This window comes from Megascapheus bottae, chromosome 29 (genome assembly GCF_031878675.1).
Source record: "Megascapheus bottae isolate mThoBot1 chromosome 29, mThoBot2.hap1, whole genome shotgun sequence".
NCBI lineage: Eukaryota > Metazoa > Chordata > Mammalia > Rodentia > Geomyidae > Megascapheus > Megascapheus bottae.
The window spans coordinates 6,365,748-6,387,609 of record NC_143537.1 but is presented as its reverse complement, the minus strand read 5'-3'; the positions used below and the strand labels follow the sequence as shown (position 1 = coordinate 6,387,609).

The following is a 21,862-nucleotide window of genomic DNA, read 5'->3' as shown; positions in this document are numbered from 1 at the left end:
TCTCCTTCCCTTTTTCTCATCCCTTTATCCTTTTTCTTCTCCCTCCCCTTGCCTGCATGAGACTGTTCCAGGAATGATTCCAGGAGAATGCTCTGCACCAATCATTCACTTGCCATTCTCCCTGCTCCTCACCCATGTAAGAACAATTGTGTTGTAGCTCAGCGCATTCCTTAGAAACAATCTGCCTTAGCAGCTTAAGGTCTGCCTCAGAGAGCTGGACTCATGAAAAGATGTGGCTTCACTTCATGTACACACTGATGACTAATTACTGTCTCAGCTCATAGGAAATTAATATTCGATACTAAAAGTTATAATAACCATACAGTCACAACCATGTTATAATTTTTGTGACTATACTGATGACATACCACTTTTCCGTCCTCTAACTTAAGACTTTTGATCATTTTCCCATGTAATTAAATAACTTCCCCAAACATGATCTACCAAAGCTTACAGGGTTCAAATTTGTGGAAGTGATAGGATTTTAAGCAGTTTTCCTATTATTGGGCATTTTGGATGGATGTTACTTTTTTTTAATTTCCTTTTAATTCTATGCCATAGGGAGGGCATTGGCTCTAACGTGTGAAGCTTGACAGACGCTAGGCACTGGCTTAATGAAAGAGGGGCACTGTCCTAAACATAGGTCTACACATTTGCTGTGTGGTACACACATATTTCCCTCCTGCAGGGTTGGCCTCTTGAGGGTCAGAAACTGGAGTTCTAATCAGTGGAAGCCAAGTGTGGAGACTGCCAACTTGACTCACATTAGGAAGTTCCAAGTCCCCTGGGCTGTATTTTTCTTTAGGACCTGACAGATCCAGGCAGAGTGCAAATTAAATAGGAAGAGCCAAGCCAAACCTCCCTATCTTTCACATTTCTGTGCATAGGTCTGGAGCAGCAAGGGAACTCTTAACACTGACCTCTAGTAAAAAAAAATGATAACACACTTGCATTAATGGATCTGGAATCCCCCCAATTTCTGGAATCAGTAGATGGAGTGCTGGGGGTGTGTGGGGGGGAAGTGGTATTTTGTATGTTCCATTTTATTAGTTTGGTTTTTCTCTACCAGATTTTTATACTCTATTTCTTTGGAACTGTGTAATGCCTATAAACTCTGAAAATTGCACTGAACTTTGGGAATTGATCCAAGCTCTGGATGCTAAAGAGATTAAAACACAAAACGAGGAGCTAGGCCGGAAGACAAGCTTCATTTCACAGCTTGACATTCTTTCTACGGTCCGGCGGTTCCAGGACCATTTCCATCTTGACTTCGTAGGAAGAGAAACAGAGACTTGCCTTGGGAGATCGTGGGCATCTACTGTGAATGCTCCACTGATGAGCAATCACTGTCTGGCTGACCCAGCCCCTTCACAGAACCCCATTTCATCTGCAAGGGACATTCAGGATTAAACGGTGACCAGGATCCTGTTTTGTTTGCTTGATTTGGATTACCCCTTCTTGGTGTGTTCTCTTTCCTCTGATAAACACTGTACCAGTGGAGCTCACAGGGAAATGTGAACTGAACTGGGAGAGTGACCTGAAGAAGTCAACCAGCTTAGCTCGTATATGAGAAAGGTGTGAATGGGCTGAATGGGACGTTGAAGTCTATTGGTGTCTCTTGGAGGACGTGACATCACTTTTGGACACTAAACATGAACAAGCCATGGACAAGTGTTAACGGATATTCTTCCTAATGCTATATTGGGAATCCCGCTAACTATGCCTGTGTCTGATATTAACATGTAACATGTAAGAATAGTAGGCATTGCTTTTATCACTGACCTATCCCTTTCTGGTATCCTTTAAAGAGGTCAAACTGGTACTAATTTCTACTATAGAAAAAAAAAATCACATGTATTTTTTTATAGCTCCCCAAAGCTTCAAAAGAAGTTTCTCTAAAGCTTTAGTCTAATTTGTTACTCTGGCACACTGTTCAGCCTTCTATGTTGAAGCCAAGTGGCTGTTTCATTTACTACATATTAGATAGGACATTTTCACACCTCACTTACAATGAATGTTGCTAGACATGTATCAGAGAATGACATTATCCAGGAATGTCATTCTTTCTGTTTTCCTTTCATTCTTCTTGCATTGTGATGTCACTGTTCCCATTAAACTCTGAAAGCCCACTGGTTTGTAAATACTACCAATCAATGGGTAAATGAGTAGAGGTTGTCTATTCGGCTTTTTCATCTCTACTTTGGTAATAATGCAGTGGGCATTGTCAAAACTATACATTACCAATGATGAGTAAGAAATACAAGGAAAGAGCCAGAGAAGGTGATCTGAAAAAAATAACATGGACAGAGAGGGTGGAAACTCGGGTAAAATTAAGAATGTTTGAAGGGGTTCCTCCTTCTAAGACTACTTACTAAATAGGAAAGTCTTCCAGAACCAAAGGATTGACCCTGTAACCAGAGATCAGCAAACCAAATGACAGATGTGAGGATAATTGGAGGCCAAAGGTCCTCACAGAGCTTCCTGGAGTCACTTAATGTGCTGTTCCTATTAAGACTCCTTCCTCCACTGAGAAGTTTTGATAGTCAATGCCCCTGGGCTCAAAATCTTTGAAATAATTCAGAACGAGTAATTAGCGCCTTGCTAGAATTGTGCCTCTGGGGGTTCATGCTTAGGGACCATTTTATAACTAAGGCTGCCTTCTCACAAAGTGCTTCCAGTGATTGTCAGAAAGGAATCTTCTTTAGGCTGGCATTTCTTTGCCTGTAGATGGTAGTTTTAATATGTTGAGATCTGAAAAGCTGATCTAGAGCATGGAACCAGGGGAGCTTGAAGCAAGGGATGGATGAGTATACAGTTGGAAGTGGGTTGGACCAGACAAACTCAGAAGACTGTGCAAGGAGATACCAATTGACAGACCTTACAACCAAGCACTGTTCACTGGATATGTCTGATACTAGGGCACATGGAAGGAAACTTAAAAGATTAGGTGGTCATAGAAGCTTCAAAGTACAAAGATAAACATTTAACCAAAATGCCAACCAGACAGGCAAACACCATCCAATGCATATTCTAGAAACTGCTCTGATCTGGTTTCTATCTCAATTTCCACTCGTTCTTACTACTAAGGATGATGATAAACCCATTCACTAAGCTCTGATTATAAAAATTTCGGAAGAGGTCAATATTTTTTTACCTCAGGCCATTTGGACTTACTGTATCAGCTATATTACCATCCTGTGTCTGGATTCTCTTTATCCTTCCATTTTCTTCTCTACCACCCTCTCTGATCATCTTACCTACTTTACTGTTACCCCCATCATCTAAATCATCTGGAATTTTCTTATTTAATTTTCATTGTGCCTCTGGAATATAAATGCTATAAGTGACTTTTTTTGGTCAAACTGCCTACCCATGGATTCAGGTATATACTAACTATTCACTAAATATTTCTATTATTGTGACTGAGTCTGCAGACAAAATGAGGAATTAAGATGAGAACTGAAGCTAAGCATGTTAATTTAGGCCTCTAATCCCAGATACTTGGGAGGGAGAGGTAAGAAAATCACAGGCCAGACAATTCCAGAACTTCAAAGAAGGGAAGAAGGGAACAAGGTGAAGGAAAAGCACTGGATGGAGGAGAAAAGGTAGAATGTTTTGTGATGTGGGCACATGACCTAATCATAAAACATTAATACAAAAATGCCAAACTGAGCTTTTGTGGACTCCTATGTCCTTGCCTTGAAGTCACTGGAACAATAAGACCGAGAGTATGACTAGAATATCAAGTCTCTGGCTAGCAGTGGTTCAGTGAAAGCCATCACTAGTCCCAGTTTCAACATCTACCAACCCTGGAGGGTCAGATCCACTAAGGCAGGATTTTCACTATTTTATTCCCTCCATCTAGAATAGCACCTTTTATTTATAAATATATAGATATGTATATTTTAAGTTAAATACACATTGACTGGCTCAATCAGACTTGGCGTGTGAAATATATTCTGTTAGCCAACCCTGACCTAAAGGATCAAAAGATGATAAAACTGAGTTGTAGGAACTTAGAGTCAGAAAAGTAACAGCTAACCTAATGATACTAAGATGTGTTCCCATGTGAAGAATTGGCAGCTATCTTGCCATGGCCCTAAAATACAAAGCCCAAGATTCCTTCTTGGATTCTCTGTCATTTGGAATAGCTTGTCTAATATTAAGAATGAACCCCATGTGTCAAATGGTAGTACAGATGACAGTCCTATAGTGTTATGCAGTGTAATTATAATAAGCTACAAGTACATCAGTTCATTACTTACTGCCTGTTACATACCTATCCTGTCCTTCAGGATGAAGCTTAAATTTCTCCTTCCAGAAAGGAAGCTTTCACCAGAAGTTATTTCTCAAAGGCTGATAGTTTCAAAGAGTCATTTCTTAGCAATCACTTTACTTCTTTACTACTGTTTATCCATCAAAGGGGCTCCAGTTGGAATTGCATATAGGTTTTATATAGAAAAAAGTCTCTCTTTGGGTCATTCATAAACACCACCAATCTGTTTTTAAAAAATGTATCATTTGTCAGCCCTGTGCTGCGAGTCCTGGATAAGCAATATACTTAGTGATGAAGAAAACTAAGTTGTTTCACATTTTAGTAAAGGAGATAGGCCATCGACAAATAAAACCACAGATTACGTCATCTTATAATGATAATTGTATGTTTCTGTAGAGAAGACTGGAATTTGATTAGAATAGGTTTAAGAGAAAATGAAATGTTAAGTCCTGATGGAAAAAAAAATTGAGCTTTAAGAAACAGGTTCATTGAGGGTTTATTTTTATTTTCTTTTATTAAAGAATTTATTAACATTGATTTTTACATTATATTTCAAATGAAGTATTTAACAAGTATTCAAGAAGGGAATCTCTATATACAATCACTGGCACTTAGATTTTAGAACATAATTAAAATTAGGTTGAGGGTTTGTATGTCATAGATGCATATTGATCTATGTAATAAAACATTATGTCTATAGAGTCATAGATTTTTATGTCTATGTAATTGTGTTTATATTTCCAATACCATGTCCATAGCATTGGGTACACAAATATTGAGTCCTCGCTCTTGTACTGTTTGGATCTAATAGCCACATATTAAGGATACCATGCGCCTTTTGTTCCTTTGGTCTTGACTTGTCTCACTCAACATGATTCGCTCTAGATTCATCCACTTCCCTGCGAATGCCATTATTTTATCTTGTCTGTTGGCTATGTAGCATTCCATTGTGTATACATACCACATTTTTTGTATCCATTCATCTGCAGTAGGGCATCTGGATTGTTTCCATTGCCTGGCTATTGTGAATAGTGCAGAGATAAACATAGCTGAGCAGGTATCCTGATCATATCTTGATGTTCAGGATAGATGCCCAGAAGTGGTATGGCGGGATCCTTTTTCTCCCCATCTCCGCCAGCAACTGTCATTATCTAAGCTCAAAATCTTGGCCATTCTTGTTGGGGTAAGGTGGTACCTTAGGGTTGTTTTTATTTGTATTTCCTTTATGACCATGGATGATAAACATGTTCTCATATCCTTTTCTGACATTTTAATTTCTTCTTTTGATAAGTTCTCTTGCCCATTTAGTGAATGGCTTGTTGGATTTGGGGGGGGGATTTGTTCCTTGAGTTGAGGATTTATTTTTTTATCTGTATATTTCAGATGTTAGGCTATTGTCTGATAACTAGCTGGTTGTCTTTTTAGCTTATTGGCTAAGTCCTTTGCCATGCAGAATCTTTTTAGTTTTGAGGCAGTACCACTTTTGAGTCTTTTTTTCATTCATTGTGCTTCTGGGTCTTTACTCAAAAAGTTTCTACATTTGCCCAGGAACCCCACTGTTTCCCCTATTCTTTCCCGTAATAGTTTCAAGGCTTCAGGTCTTACATTGAAGTCTTTGATTATTTTGAGTTGAGGCTGAGTTGATAGGGATCCAGCTTCAGTTTTCTTCATCCAGTTTTCCCAGCACACCATTTGTCCAAGAGGCTGTCTTCTAACCTGTGTCTTTTTGTCCCCTTACTGAATGTAGGTCTGTGGGTTGATTCTGAGGTCTTCTGAACCATCAGATCTTCAGCTGATTTCATTACTGTAGCTTGTTAGTGACAGTTTTGAAGTTTGGTATTATTTTACCTCCAACACTACTTTGTCTTCTCAGAATTGTTTTTGTGATTCAGGGCCTTTTAATGGTCCCATATGAATTTTTGGATTGTTTTCTCTATTTCATTGTTTTGAAGAGAGCCAAGACAACTGGGTGTAGGTATACATGCTTTGAGGACAAGAATTAGATGATATGACATTTATGAAGATAAGACATATGGTTAGTGTTGATGGACATTAGCTAATGGGTGGGGAAACTTTGAAAAAGAGAGTGGGGATAATTTCAGAAATGATCGGGAGGCATAAAGACATGGGCTGTCCTCAACACCCACCTCTGCAAGTACATGGTTCTTCCTCCCGGCAAGGTGAAGGGCCAGGCTAAGTACAGGCAGAAGCCTGCTTATAAAGCGTTTGAATGTGCTTACTGTCCCTAGCTGAGCTTTCTCAGGTTTGCCTGTTGTCAACCACACTGGGGAAACTGAGTTTAGTAACCAGCTTATGACTAAGCCCTGAGAAGCCAAGAGGGCAGAATTTCTGCTCACCGGGATCTATCATTCTGGGCATATATTTCTAAGAGGTTTCTTTTTGAAAGTGACTTGATCATTTCATAAGATTGGTGGAATTATTTCCAATACAGATTTTATTAGCTTTTTTTTCACACCAATTTTTTTTTCGAGTCTGTTGCTTCAAACTCACAAACTCCAATTAAGTATGCTTGGCTAATAACTTCACCATGAAAATATCTCAAACTATTAAAGTCTTGAATAAAGTATTCTGCTTTTGACATTCCACAAACCTCATAGGATTTGAAAAACTTGAAGTATGCAGAGGGAAGTCAGACTAAATGCTCACATGTATTTTATTAGAAACATTTCTTTAAAAACATGAAGACAAGGGGGGAAAAAAAAAGACCAAATTCAATTTTTGAGCTGGCACTTCAACTTCTCTACACATTACTCTATTCTAAACAGGAAAAAATAAAATCAGCTTTGTTCCTGAGCATATGCTTTTGACATTTTTTCCCTTGAAGTATGTGAATTATTAATAAACTAATTTCTCTTTATAGTTCAATCTATAGAGATTCAGAATGTTCACTCAAATGCACAGGAAAAGGATGGAGCTTCCATTCCAATCAGCTCCCATGCTCTCTCAGGAGTTACTGGCCTTGAGGAATCTCTAAGTCTTTGATATCAATCTTTTATGCAACTGGGAATTTCTGTTCATGTCTAGAACTAGTCTGTTAATACCACCTAAAGCCCTGTTTAAGTGGGCCAGTTCTATACTTTGCTCCTGGGATATTTATGTGCCTGTTTATGTGGCTTATATATGCACATCTATTTTTTATATAGATAGTCTTGATGGGTGTTCCTCTTGGTAAGGTGTGCTGAAAGGCTGGTAAATTGGCAGCTCTTTGAATAAACCAGGTTGGAGCTAAGTACCTGACCAGTAGAGCTTAGTGGAGAGAGAGAGAGAGAGAGAGAGAGAGAGAGAGAGAGAGAGAGAGAGAGAGAGAGAGAGAGAGAGAGAGAGAGAGAGAGAGAGAGAGAGAGAGAAAGCTATAGAGCTTTACAAAGAAAAGAAGCTTGCACTACCCAGAGCTGAATAATAGTAGAATGAATGAGTTCCAGGTTAAGTCCATAATTCCCCCCAACCCCCTATATCAGCTGGGAGTTTAGAAAATTGAGCTGAAGTCAGTTAACAGCATTCTAATTCTATGGGATCCCTTTGCCACAGTGCGTATGGATTATCCTTTCGTTTCATTCTTCTAAGGAAGAAGTTTGTGTTTGACTTGCCTGATATCCTACAAAGGCCTAAGCATGCTTTTTCCTATTACTTGGTAGATCTTATAGGGATTCAGTTCTGAGTGAGGTCTTCAGCCTCTGATCTCTGCTCAGCTTATTGATCCAAAAAGAAAGAAAGAGAAGTCCAGCGAACAAAGTCAAGTTGTATATACTACTTCCTGTTTCTCTCTCCCTTGGCATTCTCTGGAGGAAGTAAGCTGTCACATTCAACCAGCTTCTGCCTATATTTTTCCTCTGTTTCATTCTTTAATGACCTGTTGTATTAATGGGATATAATGATCAAGAGAGAGTGGAACAGAGAGTCACCAGGAAACCATGTTGAAAGGGTTACTTAGCAGGAACACTGAAGAATTGAAATTCTACCCTGTAACAGCATCGCCAGACATGCTAGCTCATGCAGACAGCAAAGTTACCTCTCTCCTGAGGAAGTCCAGATCAGAACCACAGAGGGCAGAGGGAAGGGGGCAGGGAAAGCAGCAGAAGAAAGGAAAGCTTTTCCTTTGTTATTTTTAAAGCCAGTTCTATCCTAGGACTTTATTTACTTTCTTTGTTGTTGTTTGGATCCGGAGGTTAAAGGGCTCACAGTAATGGAAATGGAAGGCTATCGATGTATTGCTCTTTCCCTTGGACTCTCTGGGATAATCGGTTTGGTGGACACTTGGACTCCTCAGCCTTTCTCACCCATGACCTTGACCTTCATCTAATGCGATGAATTTGGGACTTGGGAAAACCAATCGCAGGCTCAAGTGGTTCCACACTTGAAAATTTATTGACTTTTACCGCGTCTGTTCTTGGTTCTCTTTGGGGATCCAGCCATTTTTTTAAAAAACACACACTCACTATATATATATATATCATATATATATCATATATATATCATATATATATGATATATATATCATATATATATATGATTTTCAGTCTTTCCAGTTTGTATTTCTTAGATGGAGAGGTGGTACTTTCCTTGCTCCTTCTGTTACCCTATTGCAAACATGTGCACTTAAGCATGTCTTTGTAAGTTTATCTGGATTTGCTGTCTTTTGATTTGTAGGCCTTGTGAAAAGGATTGAGAATATTTTTTAAATGCACTGTAGGGACTGATGATGCATTTTCCATCACTGCCTCCTTTTCCTGTCCCTCACCCACTTTCCTCTGACCCAATCACTTACCCATTTTCACTCATGCCTTTTCAGTTTTAACTTGGGGTGATTTGCCTGTAATCACCCTGTTCTTCAGCCTGAGACCCCGCTTATCTTTTCTAAGCGTGTATCTCAACCAGTACTTCTCAGCTTAATATCCCTCAAATGCACTTGTCTGGACCTAGGTGCAGTTAATAGCTTCTTAACATAGCCTCAGGCCCAGCTGGGTCTCAACCCACTGTGATTCTTCAGCCTGCTTCTTACTTTCTGCATTTTGGCCACACCTAAATGATGTCTGCCTGTGATTGTCATTTTTTTCCCCAAGAGCTATCCCTGCTGCCAGTCACTCCTGTGCTTCAGTCACTCCTCCTACTTCTCCTCTTCCTCCTGGACCTTACCAGGGTCCAACCTTAGTTATATAAGAATCCATACTCTGCCACTCTTAGCACAGCACACATTTCTGCCCTGGAGGGAAGGATATATTGCATGGCCAATATTTATTTGTTTAATTATTTCATATTATACATAGCTCTGTGAAGAACCTGATGGATGCCTTATTTATCACTATATCTGATGTCCAGTGTGGTACAAATACATGGAATATCTTCAATAGCTAGTATCCATTGGGATATGAGATGGGGCTCCTGGTTGAGTTCCTACCTCTAAGGCTTTCTACCCTTACAGGTTTAACACATATACACTTCCCTTTGAATTAAAGCTTTACCTCATAAGCACTGACATGAGAAGTCAAAAAGTGACCAGTAAATAGACTATGGTGACCACATTTCTCAGCAGGACCACTCAACTGAGTTTGTTGGGTCTCACATACATGGTAGCTATGCGTTGTCTTCCACTTTTGTGGTTTTGAGTACATCCAATATTTTAAACACGAGAGGTTTCATCTGCAATGACTCCTGCAAGGCTGTAGAAAGACTGGTCATCCGGTTTATTGAAAATCAGGTCGAGTAGAGCAGAGACTGTTCATATAGCATGGGCAGGTGACAACCAGCCCAGTACTTTCCTCATCCACTTACGTTGAGTGGAGCTGAAGTCTCCGTTGGAACGAACACTGAGCTGCCACTAAGCTTTGTGTCTGCCTCATCAGCTCTAAGGAGTGTGTTTTAGGATAAACATGCTGTAGTTTAAAAATCTATTATGGGTACCAAGACATATGAAAGGGTATCAATGTATGTGAATTAATGCCCCTTCTATCTGGCAAATATCATGTAACCCTTTTACTAATTACAATAAAAAAAAGAATGAAAAAAAAAAGAAAAAAAATCTATTATGGAGCAGTGTGATCACACCTCTAGTTGCGTTATCAGTGCCTTCTTCGTAGACTCGGGCTGACCACAACAGGACCAACAGATCTACTCTTTGTGCAATTCTGGATTTGGGTGGGCTGACAAGGGAAGAACGCTACAGACTCTCAGGCGATTTCTTCATGAACGCTGACCAAAAAAAAAATTGTTCTACCTGTAATTCAGTTGCTTTTGTCTGTAGGAAGGGAGTAAAAATACTTAGCAGGGTGGACGGCCAAAATGGCACAGTATGAAGGCTGTGCACAAGAATCATTTTTGGCCTGACTTCTCCCGGGAACTTAAATAAATTCCCTAAGCTTGTGATCTTCCATTGGACACAATACAAAGGGTCATTATTTGCTTGATTCTCATGCTTAAAGGAAGTCCAGATGAAAGTTAAAAATAGGGCGTGTGAATTGGATGCAACTTTTCTGGGATCATGAATCTGAAGGGGAGAATTAATGAAAGACGAAAAAAATAGACACTATATTACATGGGTTTCCTGGAAGAATGTTAGTTGCTCGCAAATATTTATCTGGAGAACTCCTCAGACTAAGTCCTTATTCACAAGTGTCTTGGAATGAAGGTGGAATTCATCAGAACATCTTCAAAGGAACCAGGATAGCAAAGCTTAGAGAAGTCCTTAATTTGGAGACACTCTTTCTGCTTTTCTCACTTTGCCCAGTTACTCCTCCTTGTTACTAGGCGTTAAATAATACTTAGAAAATACACACGTGCATGTTTACACATGCAGGCACATGTGTGTTTGTATGTGTGTCTGACTTTCTAGAAGTCCAAGTTGAGTTTTGAACATACAGGGGAGTGAACAAAGAACAATACCTCCTACTTCCCAAATTCTACGTGTCCATATAAGAAAGAGCTCCTTTTCTTTGTAGACAGGATTCACTTACAGTAAACAAAGAATGTTTTCTACTATTCGACCATGGAGGAAGAGGTGCTGAGTGCAGACTTTATGCATTATTTTGGGAAGGGAGTTGTGTCACAGGTGGAGGTGTGTCCCTGGGATAGAGGGCTTCTGCTTCCACACAAATGTCATTCGTAATAACGATGGAAAAGCCATGGGATTCAGAATTGGACCACATCCATATCAGATCTGCTCCTTTAGTTGTTAAAAAAAAAACAGTTAAATTAACCTCAATGATTCTTACACACTTGGTGAAAAGATTTTCTTCGCTTACCAGGGTTTAGGAAGAGACAGGTCAATCCAGTAAAGGCTTTTTGAAAAAATGATCATTTCTGAATTCTTCTACAAACCCCAGATTCCACTTCCTGGTGCAGAAGCATGAGGCTGGAGGAGGGGGGAAGGGATAACTTTAAGCTCATAAAATCACCCAAAAGGGCATCAAACAACTCTAAGCAAACTGCATTTGTAAATGAATCTGAAAACATGTGGATTCAATTTTCCTTGAAATGCCCAGAGGTTAAAAAATTAAGGGGGCGGGAATGTTTGGCAGAAAGAGCCTGGGGGTTTGGCTATGTGCAGAACTTTCTGAAAAAAAAATTGATTGTTTTGCCAGGGAGAAAAATATTACCTAGACCCCCTTCTCAATCATATCTCTAACTTAATTATCAATGGCCCCAGTTCTCACTGTGCTTGCAATGTGGACTGAAGAGGTCAGTTAGTTCAGGAAGAAAATGAGTCAGTTCCAGTCCCAGGGTAATCTTGGTGCCTAGTAGACCCAGAATTTTACAATTGCTAAGGGCTTCAAGTGACAAGGGGACCATCTGCTAGTGTGTCCCCTCTGCCTATTGCTTCCCATCTGCCTCCACTCACCAAGCTTTACCCCTCTTTTTCCTTCCAGCAGCCCCCCCCCACTCCCGAAATCATACCTTTTTATGACCAAATAAACAGAGGCGAGTATGGAACTGTTTCAGAGCAGATCCAGATTGTTTTCAAAAGATCATGAAAAAAACAAATGGAGTGGGTGGGTGTAACAAACTCCCTCTGTGAAGAAAAGCAGTGATTAGCCTTAAAACAATGTGAGGCCAGAGGCTCAGCGTCCCATTTGCAAGATGATATGTGTTGCCTGTAAGTGGCTGTGCATGGTCTCCGAGGTAGCAGAGTTGTCACATGGTTCTCCCGTTGCCATGGCAATAATCTGTAATTGTGCAGAAAAATCCACAGAACTCAGAACTCATGAGCAACTCCTTAGTGGATTGGACTGGAAGAAAATCAAACCTGCAATCACCTCTATGTTGATGTGGTGATGAAAGTACATTGCCCAAGCTGGTCCACTGAAAACTCATTTTTGTGACTCTCCTTCCCCTGGCTCTCATCAGGCAATGTCAGACGTCCTCCTCTATCTTTCTCCCTTTGTCTTTGTAACTGCAAACAGGTATCAATCGTTGTGATTCCAGGGAAACGCCTCAGTGTACTTATCAAGCTTCTGAGTGCAGGGTTTGGGATTCATCCGTCAGGAAAGGGATTTCCTCTAAGCTGCTTGATTTCTTGAGGCTAGAGTAAGATTGAGGACCAAATGCATAAGTTGTATCTGTTGGTGAAATTGTAAATACATTAGGGTGGGCACCAAAGCCAAGTGGGTGATTTTTTTTCCCCCCGTCAGAGGCACCCGGTACATGCTTGGGGAGGGAAGTGGAGCACAGAATGTGTTGTTCCTGGGGTAGCTTGGCAACGGCATATACACACATGCACAGCACACCCATCGGAAGGCATGCCAAGACTTGACTTTCTTAAGGCCAGCTAATACAAACCATGCCCAAGATCCAGCTGGGAAAGGAGGGTAGGTGGCATTTCTAACCTCCTCCTCTAGATGCCGAATGACATTTCAGCATGTATCCGCAGTCAACCCCAAGTGGGAGAGGGCATGAATGAATGTGGGGGGCCCTGACAGCAAACTGAGCAGGAAGACGAAGCCTGACGAAACTGTCTTTTGGGCTAAAGCCCCTGGGAATGCAGCTTCGAAGCTGATCCCATGAGAACAACGAGGCTGAACCTACTCACGCCAGGCCCTGAACCCAAACTCATTAGCAAAAATGCTTCATTTCTTCTCATCTCTTTTATTTATTTTCTCATATACCACAAGTATGATTTACTTTTCTTCTGCAAGTTTTCCTACTGGGAGTAGAAACAGGAAGGTGGAAATTGAACATCTGGGATGTTTTCTCTTGGAGAATCTTATTTGGAGTAACTCCATTCTAGGGAACAAAAACTCATTCTTTCTAATTTAACCAGAGAGGAAGGGGACACAGGAGAGTGGAGGACGAGCTCCTAGCTTTGGCTAACCAGGATAGAAAACCCCAATGACACAGGGTATTACCTAAGTAGGCGAGACACCAACAGTTTGTTCAGTTTCTTAGTAGCATCTTTCTCTTCTCTTTTTATCCTGTAGCATTTTTCTCAAAGCTCAAGTCCAGTGACCTATCTTAGGTCATGAACCTACTGTTTCCTTGGCAAGCATTGGGTTGTGTGGGAAGACAGATCATGGTGCTTAGCCTCACCAAGATTCTAAGTAGGGCTGGGCATAGTGGCTTATGCCTATAATTGTAGCTACTCAGGAGGCTGAGATTGAAGGATCAAGGTTCAAAGCCAGTCTGGGCACTAAAAAATGTGAGACTCTTATCTCCAAGTAATCACTAGAAAAAGGGAAGTGGGGCTGTGGCTCCAGGGGTAGGGAAGCAGCCTTGAGCTGAAGAGCTCAGGGACAGCACCCAGGCCCAGAGTTCAAGATCCACGACTGACCACACACCAAAAAGAACTCCATGGAGGGAGAGGAAATTGCTCAAAATAAACTATAAGGTGCACATGCAGGGAGATGAGTTACTGAGATGACTGCGGCAAAGGCTTGATGGAGAGAGAATCCAGCAATACTGGTTCGGTGGTACAGCTTGGAAGGGAAGTTGAATATTGCACAAGCTAGTTGTTCCTCTCCCCTTAGCATGCCTGAGTAGACGTTTGCTTGGAAAAATTGGAAATGGAGATGTGAGTAGATGGAGAAGCCACTAAGGGAGAAGGTCTCAAAAATGTTTTGTCTGGCATCCTCTTCCTGAAAGAATGGAGAGGGAAGATGACGAGCAGGTCATCAGCGTGGCACCAGCCATGCTAACGGGCAGGCTTCCTGCTAGTCAAAGCTCTCGGTTAACGTCCACCTCTCAGCATGTCTGATTACAGGTTGAAGTTGACCGATCAGCAAACTACTCAATTATAAGCTCATCTTCTCCCCGTGGTGCCACTAATTAAAACAGGAACTGGATTGCAGCAGCTCACACACTCCATGAAGTTCTACCTTCCCAAAGCAGAATTAGTCACCACAATTAGCCATTGTCAGTAGAATTCAGCCCCCTTTTCTCCGCACCACAATTCCATTCCTGTTTGGTGTGAATTCATCTCTGAAGGGCTTTCCCTTGGGGTTATTGATTTCTCCTGTTTCCTTCTCGGGGAGAAAGAATTACATGTGGTGGGAATCTTGAAATATAACCGCCCCCTCCCCCGCCCACCCTCGCCAAAGCAGCTACATGGAAATCTCAGAGATCTCAGTGCTCTGGAATGTTCTGACCTTGTGTCATGCTGAGCATCGCTTTCCTCTGAAGTCATATCCTGAAGGGTATTTCTACATGCACTTAATTTTTAAAAGGAGAAAAACAGCAACTTGATTTGGTACTCTGCCTGATTCAGGGGAGCTGTTCTTCAGATGGCTGGGACAAACTCTGATCTCCCTCTGTTTTGTTTGTTTTTTTTTTAAATGAAGTTTCTTTCTTAAACACAGTGGGTCATATTGGCAATTTCAGCTGTAAATGTGGAGGAGAGGCAAAAGAAAAGATATCAGGAATCCCATAGAAGGAGGGCCCTTTTTAAATGAACATAGAAGCATCCCAATGCAGTGTGAAGGCCAAGCCCTCAGCTTCCCATCTCAGAGAGGATGCCCAGCTCAAATTTCCATTTGTATTAAAATCAATACCCTTGACTGGAAGCAAGAGGACAAGTCTGGCTTCCTTCCAGAAGAATCGCCACTTAGCCTCCTGTGGAGAGCTGCCTGGTATGCTTTTCTCAATATATATCCCCACCCTTCTGAAAAGGAGGCATCTCTAGATGCCCTCACCTTTCCATACAAGCTTTGCCATCCAGCTTCAGTGATCCCATTATTTGTTCTCCAAATGAAGAAATATCACTAGTAAAAGATTTTTCTTCTCCTAGCACCTGTGCACATTGAAAAGCATCTAAGGAAACCACTTGGACCTCATGACAGATGGGAGAACCAATTTCAAATCTTGGCAGAAGTACATTAGTGAAAATAAGGATATAATATGCCTGAATGTTCTTATGACAAAGCAGTCAAATACATCGACTCGGGGGGGAATAAAAAAAAAAAGGAGTTCCTATCATTTCAGTTTTGAACTCACTAAAATTTCTCTTTTGATCTTAGTTTTTACATTTATAGAATGGAAAGAGGAGCCATGCTGATTTCATATGGTATTGACAGGATTTAATGAAGGGAAGTGCAGAAAGTGCTGGGAATGTTATTGGCACAGAAAATAAACGTGTTCAATAATCACTGAGAGTTATAGCGAGAGTGAGAATTGTGATGAGAGTGGTTGTTGGGGGGCAGAATTCCCAAGCATGAAGCCTGTCAGCAAGGGAGAGGAGGAGGAGGGGGAGGAAATGACTGGTATTCTGCTTGTGCTTAGCCATGGGATCCTGATCCTGCGTGGGTCTCCATCATACCCAGCTCTTTGCCACTTGGCTCTCAACACTGAAGTTTTCCATATGGGCATGCATCCAGGTCCTCATCTCTTCTTCAGGTTGTCCAGTGTGGGAAGGAGAACTGAGATGACCTAGAACCCTCCACTTACTTATGAAGATTCTTTTTTTCATTAGGGCCTTTGGCTACATAGAAAAGTATCAGTTTGCATGAGAGATGGAGCAGGAACACACACACACACACACACACGTACCATGTACCATGCACACACACACACACACACACAGCTAAGCACTCAACAATTATCCGTGGTAACAGCTGGAGATGATGTCTACTGGTGGGCAGTTCCTTCTGAATCAGTGACGTTTTCTGGCAGGTTTCATCTCAGGCAGGGGATAGGTGCTAGATACATGAGCACATCAGAAGACAGTCATGGTGAGATTAGGGAGATGGTGTGTGGGGAGCAGGAAATAGCATGGCCAGTTCTTAAGCAGGCTCAGGTTACTCGCTGTCATATATAATAAATCGTTTGAAAAATGGTGAAAGCAATTAAACAAAATGGAGAGAATACAAATGTGGAAAAAAGCTATTGTAATTGAATACTCTAGAACTTGAGACACAGGAATAATGCTTTCTTTTTATAATCATGTCTATAAGAGAGTGTTCTACTCAGTATCCTAATAAGGATTAAGTCATTGAATAACATTATTTCAAAATATTTTCTAGGTTGGATCTTGTGCCCGAGAATCTCAACTACACATAGTTATAGTTAGGAAAATCCGCAGTGCTTAGACAATGAGCTCTCGCCCACAGAACATCTGGTTTGACCAATGTTCTCAGTCTCTTGTTTTTATAAGCAATAAGTTTGGACAGCCAGGTTTGCCTGCTTGAACCATTTCATTCATTCGATGCATACATAATTGTTGTCATTAGTTATGGCGAGTGGTCAGAGGTCCCTGACTTCAATCCAGAAGTGTTAAAATGGTCCTGTCTTCTCATGTAGTTGCCAGAAATGTCTTTAGATTCCTGGCACCCATGTATGTTGCTATGTAGTGAGTTTATGATTCAATCTTCAACAGAAATACTGAGAACCAACCATGAGGCCGTCCCTGCTCTCACAAGCATACCTAGTTCAGTAAGGGAAATGAACGTTAGACATGTCCAGACCTAAGTGCTGGTTTAATTTCATTTGTAAAGAGGACTTCAGAGGACAGCAATGGGGACCCAAGTAGTTTTGAGGTGGAGCAAGATTGATTTCAGGAAAGTGATGCTTGAGATATTTCAGCGAATGGTTGATTTGATTAGGTGAAAGAGAGATGGAAGGAAAGAATGGCATTCTAAAAGGAGGACTAATATGTGTAAAGGCCCAATGGCGTAAGGAGATGGGGATAAGAAAGCTCTCAGTGGTGTTATCTAATGGAGAAATGGCTCCCTCTGAAGACTGTTGGGGTCATTAAGCCATCAAAAAATTTTTTTATTGAATTATGGATTCTAACTTGCATTTATTTCCTTTAATGACAAATAATAAAACAAGAAACAATTCAGGGTTTATCCCAGTCTGGTGGGTTGGTACAAAGGACAATGCAATTCACTTATCCACATCTCCCAAATTACTATCAAGAGGTGCTTGGGGCGGGGGCGTGGCCTAACGGTAGAGTGCTTTCCCACCATGCATAAAGCCTTGGGTTTGAATCCTCCGTACATAGACAGAAAAAGCCAGAAGTGGTGCAATGGCTCAAGTGACAGAGCATTAACCTTGAGAAAGCCCAAGGACAGTGCTCAGGCCCTGAGTTGAAGCTCCAGGATTGGGGAGAGAGAGAGACAGAGACAGACAGACAGACAGACAGACAGACAGACAGACAGAGACAGAGAGACAGAGAGAGACAGAGAGAGAGAGACACAGAGAGAGAGAGAGACAGAGAGAGACACACACACAGAGAGAGAGACACAGAGAGACACAGAGACAGAGAGAGAGACAGAGACTTGTTAACAGCTGCCAGCAGAAGAGAAAATGGGCAAGATGAACGAATGCCAAACCAAGGTATTTTTCTTGATGCTTCCGATGGGTTTGAAAGGGATTTAGCAAAGAAACAACTTCTTTACTGAGCAACACAGTAAAATGTCATGTCGGCGTGCCACATTAAAGCATCTGCAAACCACTGGTGGCACATGGCCCGTGCTCTGGGAAGCAAGATAGTAAGTGTAAGCCAGAAGCATACAGTCCTTTTTGCTCCCATCATTTCATTTGGTTGCTATGGTCCTGTTAATTATGACCAGTTGGCCTAGAACTGGTGTTGTAACCCAAGCAGTCTTCAAATGAATGATCATCCTGTTCTGGCCTCCATGCAACTCTAGAGTCGTAATGGAGTGAATGAAGAAAGAACAGTCCTTGCGTGGAAGTGAATGCACGTCTCATTTATTTTGCACATTAGGTATTTTCAAAGATAGACATTTCACAAAGAATTCATTATGTTTTTTTGTGGATGTTTTTAGAGATAAACATTGCTAGGGATAAAAATCTTGATGATATTTGACCTGACCAGGGCTTAGCTGTAATAAATGTTGACACTAAGCTGCCCAGCTAGAGAATCTCAGCAGGCATATGCAGTTGTCCCATGGCAGATCCCCTCAGCTAAGAGTTGGTCCAGCTTCTGTCCTCAGCTCTCTTCCTTGGGCAGCTCTTACTTGCACCAGGTCACCCTCTGTTTCTGCACACAGATAAACATCATAGATGCTATACATAACAATAGTCTCACGAATCTTTCTTAGCTTTTAATTGTAATTTTTGTTTAAGTAGACACTTGGGGGAGAAAATTTGCATGCAGCTACCAATTTGTCTAATGTGGTTGGTAACAGATGGATATCTTAAGGACTCCTGTGTATTCCACCATGCCTGTGTGAAGTACTCAGGACTTACTGATGGTGAGAGCAGAGGGACCTTCTCCCCATCCAGAATACAGCATGGGGTGAGGTTAGTGAGAAGATGGCTTTTGTGGCAAGGATCCTGGTGGAGAGGCAGCCAGAAATGACTCATGGTAGAATCATATTCTATGGATCCACACCAATGTTTCAATTCTTGGCTCTGCTATAAGTTAGCTGTTAAACCCAAGGGAAATCACCTAAACTCTTTGAGCCTTCATTTTGCATTATTGATATAACAGTTTCATGAAACTATATGTATGTGTGTGTGTTCAAAGAAGTTGAACACATGCATGTAAAATGCCAAGCACAAGTTAACTACTCAATAAGGAGATTATATTATTCTTTTATCTCTTTCTTAGGTTTCTTGAGATCCAAAATGCAAGTAGAAAGACATTTTATTGATAGGATTTGAGAAGTAATAGCCAACATTTCCAGAGATTTTATCAGTTGGAATGATTTTGCTGCATATTTTTTTTTAAAAATCCTATTCACAAGTGATAGGGAAATTCAATTATTTCCTTAACAGCAACTCCAAAGAAAGGAGATCCAGAAGGGATGCTATTAAAACCCAGTTCCATTTCCTCATGATTTTCTTAATTCTTGTTCTACAACTCAACTTTCTCCTCCAACTAGCTTTCCTCATGGTCACAAGATGACTGCCAATAGCAGCTGAAGCAACACCCTTCCATGTTCATATCATAGCAGGGAAAGGAACATATCTTTCAAACGTTCTTGCTGGATCAAGATGATCCATGTGCTTTCTCACAGAATAATAATTTGCCTTGAATTGTTTTTATACCAGTCTGCTTTATTTATTGATTTTAAATCAAGCAATGGTATTTGATAACACTACTTGGTTAGTTAGAGCAGAAACCAGCTCTGGCACTTGGTACCAGTTCATCTTGAGTTTTAAAAGAAAGATGAATTCTTGGAAACAATGTGTTCATGCACTTATTTTAAATTATAGACACGATACCATACATGTTTACACTTACTCTGTTGTTTGAATTACATTATGTGAGTCTCCCCCCACCCCCTTCAGACAAGAAAGGTGAAATTCTGGAAAGTTAAGTCACTTACTCTCTGTCTATCATAGGCAAGGTTAACAGAACCCTTAGGCAGACACAGGCCCAAGAGAACCAATCTCTGCCATGACCCCTTTATTATCTGGTTAGCTGACCTGTTTGGCTAAGAGCTCACACGTTAACCTCCCCAGTAAGTCATGCAGCAGTTCTGGCACTGCACTGTTAGAGGTGTATTCCTTTTTACCCCATGCTGAGGAGTAATGGGGAAATCCTGGAAAGAATTTGAGCTCAGGTTTCCACAGCTATTTGTCTGTTGTCACCAAACACTACAAATGTTAAAAATTCACTGTGGTCATATAGGCAAGGGAAAATGACCTCATGTTTGCAGCCACTAATGCAAAATGCTCTGCAATCTTTAAGATGAATTGCATTTTAATGAGAAGAGAGAAAGGGCAATGAAGACATTGCTTGGGTATTTTTTCCCCCAAACCCTCCCTTGGCCTGCCTTTAGGCCAAAATGTGACAAGTGCTTTAAATCTGATAACAAACACACACACTTCTGAAGTCATTGTTAGCTTTCCTAAAAAGAAAAAAAAATCACATTGGTTTCCTGTTACTACTTAGAGTTCAAGAATGTAAAGCCTTGAAATAGAGCACAGGAGAACACCCGATTGCTCCTCCATCAAATATTAAAATGCCAAAAAGAGGTTCTCAAGCTATACTCCTCTCTGCTTACAAGGTTCCTTATGTCAGTTTCTTAAAACGTTGAGCCAGACAATATTAAAAACCTGAAATGGAACCATTGGCTCTTGTCCATGGATTATTCTCAAACTGTGAGCCAAACTTCTAGCTGAAGAAGGAATTTTCTCCACTGACAGATGATGGGGTACTGTATTACTAGAAAGCTGTCCCTCTATGGTTTATGTGGAAACTCTTGCTCCCTCTTCACACAGTAGCTGTTTAATCAGCAGGTGGGGGCAGGGAGACAGAAGGGAACATGTTATAGCCTTACCACAGGGCATACATTTGCATGACAACCTTCTCCGTATATTAACTCCATCCAACATCCAGTGTATGTCTTCCCATTTCATGGATGAGTACAGTACGCTACACTAAGATCTAGAAGAGTGAAGTAAGTGCATGTAATTTAGGATGGCATCAGCTGAAACTAAAAGGATATATGGCTAAAATGATTAAAGAATATATGGGAAAAATGTTAAGGATAAAAAGTTTTTTATTTTTTGTAAAGGGCCAGAAAGTACTGAAGGAGAAAAAAAAAAGGCTGAAGGTCACTTAGCTCTGGCTTTGTAACATAAACACATTCATTCGTTGTATGAAAGCACAAGCTATGGCTGTGTTCCAATAAAACTTTATTTATATGATCAGACATGGAACAGTATTTGGCCCTCAGGTTGTAAGTTGACGAACTCGGGCTTCAAGCAATCTGTCTTAAATCATCTATGACAAAGAACCAGCTAATTTTTATATGAATATCTAATATAGCATATTTTTGTAATTGCATCAAAAGCAATAAATAGAAAATGAAATTTTAAAGCATCCAAATTTTTGTATTATTAGATTGAATAGACCCAAACTGGCTCCATCAAACTGTTATAAAGTTTATAAACATTCCCAACTTAACTCATTCCCAAATTAAGGCCATGTAGAATTTATAAACATTCCCAGGTTCACTCAGTGTAAACAGCCCATGGAATGATGGTATTCTGTGATCGGCTTTCTGAGTATTTGTGCTTTTCAGAATTGGGGCAGGCATTATCTCACCTAATAATAAAATCTATGACATAGGCCTTTTGAATAGTTATCCATGATCCAGATTACACTTTCCTTCAATCCCAGGATTCTCAATATCCATCTTTCTTCATGTCGTCTCCTCAAAATGGAGG

General features: G+C 40.7%; 1 long non-coding RNA gene across 2 annotated transcripts; it reads right to left on the bottom strand.

Annotated features, from left to right (window-relative positions):
• Positions 1–10,308: 10,308 nt before the first annotated feature.
• On the bottom strand, positions 10,309–12,934 carry LOC150044576 (uncharacterized). Of its 2 annotated transcripts, XR_016533025.1 has the most exons (4): positions 12,544–12,934; positions 12,185–12,453; positions 11,533–11,642; positions 10,309–11,453 (listed from the first exon to the last, which is right to left on the bottom strand). It is a non-coding gene; the product is annotated as an uncharacterized LOC150044576 (long non-coding RNA). The 2 variants fall into 2 exon arrangements; XR_016533024.1 differs by having other exon boundaries at positions 12,185–12,934.
• Positions 12,935–21,862: the final 8,928 nt, after the last annotated feature.